The sequence below is a fragment of the Leucopleurus acutus genome (assembly GCF_964270905.1).
Source record: "Leucopleurus acutus genome assembly, chromosome: 2".
Taxonomy (NCBI): Eukaryota; Metazoa; Chordata; class Mammalia; order Artiodactyla; family Delphinidae; genus Leucopleurus; species Leucopleurus acutus.
In genome coordinates, this window is record NC_139143.1 from 113067854 (window position 1) to 113069362 (window position 1509).

Sequence of the window (1509 nt, forward strand, 5' to 3'; positions counted from 1 at the left end):
CGCAAAGCGACTGCGGCGCAAAACGCCAGCTAAGGGGTCATGTCCACAGGGGGAGCAAAGCAGCTGTGAAACTCGGCATACTGGAGAAGATGAGAAGTTTAAATCACTCAGTGAACTAAGCACTAAAAAATGCTACTGTCCCCAAAGGGGCAAACAATTAAAAGCGCACCGTATGTCCAAATCCCCAAAGGAAGGAAAACCGTGAGCCATTTCTAAGGATTCCATGGGTCCACTTTCACCTCCCAGAAACACCGGCAGGGGGCCGAAGGGAAATGTGCCTAACAGAGGAGTCTCCCCGGCAGCCGCCGTCAGGGGCAAGGGAGGCGGTGGGAACTGCGGAGGCAGCGAATGCGGGGGGAGAGGCCTTAGTGGGGAGAGCGGTTCGACCTGAGGAAGAGGGCTGGAGGAGGAGATCGTTTGATTGCTGAAAGGGAGCGCCAGGAGGCTTGTCCAAGGCCCCACGCAAGTTGGTGGAGAACTGATACGACACGGCTCACGAGAGCCGGGCGGAGGAAGACAAGGGGGAATGAATGGGATCCCTCGGCGAGCGCGGATTGCGAGCTCCGAGGGGAAGGACCTTCTTCCCTCAGACTCCAGACCGAACGGGATGCTTAGTGCGCAGGCGCACGACTTTCCCGCCGCAGGTCAGGGGGATCCGAAGTGGGGGTGGGGTGTGGGGGGGTAACTGCGCTGCTAAAAGACCGAAGTCACGATCCAGGATTCGTTTCTAATCCCTCACAATCCCGCGCCATGGAGCAAACCGTCGGAAACTCACGGTTTAAAGGAATACGACTTCTCTGCTTCCCCAAAGGCCTAGGTCGCCGCCTCCGAGGGCGCCCACCTAGCGAGTCTGCCAAACGCGCCTGCGCAACACATCTCGCGTTGCTGCTTCTAATTGCTCATGCGCACTGTAAATCCCTGTGCGCCGCGTTATCTGCTACTGGGCGCTTGCGCAAGCGGGTTGGGTTTCTTCCGCGAGGCTGTGGCTGGCTGATTTAACGGTTACAGATAGAGAGTCCGGGCATAATCCTTTACTAAAAAATAGAGTGAAACGTAAGGTTAAGGATCTAACAGTATTTTCAGGAAAGAGGATAATTCAGAGACATAAAAGTCTCAGGTACTGGAGTCGTAACACATCCCGACTTACAGAGATATTGGGCACGCTGAATAAAAGACATTCATTTTCTTGACTCCCAGCTTCACTTGTTTTTGTTGAGTGCCCTACTCTCCGTTAAAAGCAAGCAAACAGAGAAAGGCAAATACTAATTGTTTATGGCTGTATTCGAAGAAATGAGCCCAGTGACATTCACTCAGTCAGTCGGTCAGTCAGTATATATTTGAGCCCTTGGCTCTGAGGCTGGTTTCTAGAGGCTGGAGTTACAGCGGCGAACACATGATAGAAAAAACCGCCATCCCTTTATGAAGCTAAATTCCAGTGAGGCAGTGGCAATAAACAAACAAATGAGCAACATTCTTTTTAGATATTGATTAGGGCTCCAAAGAAGGAAA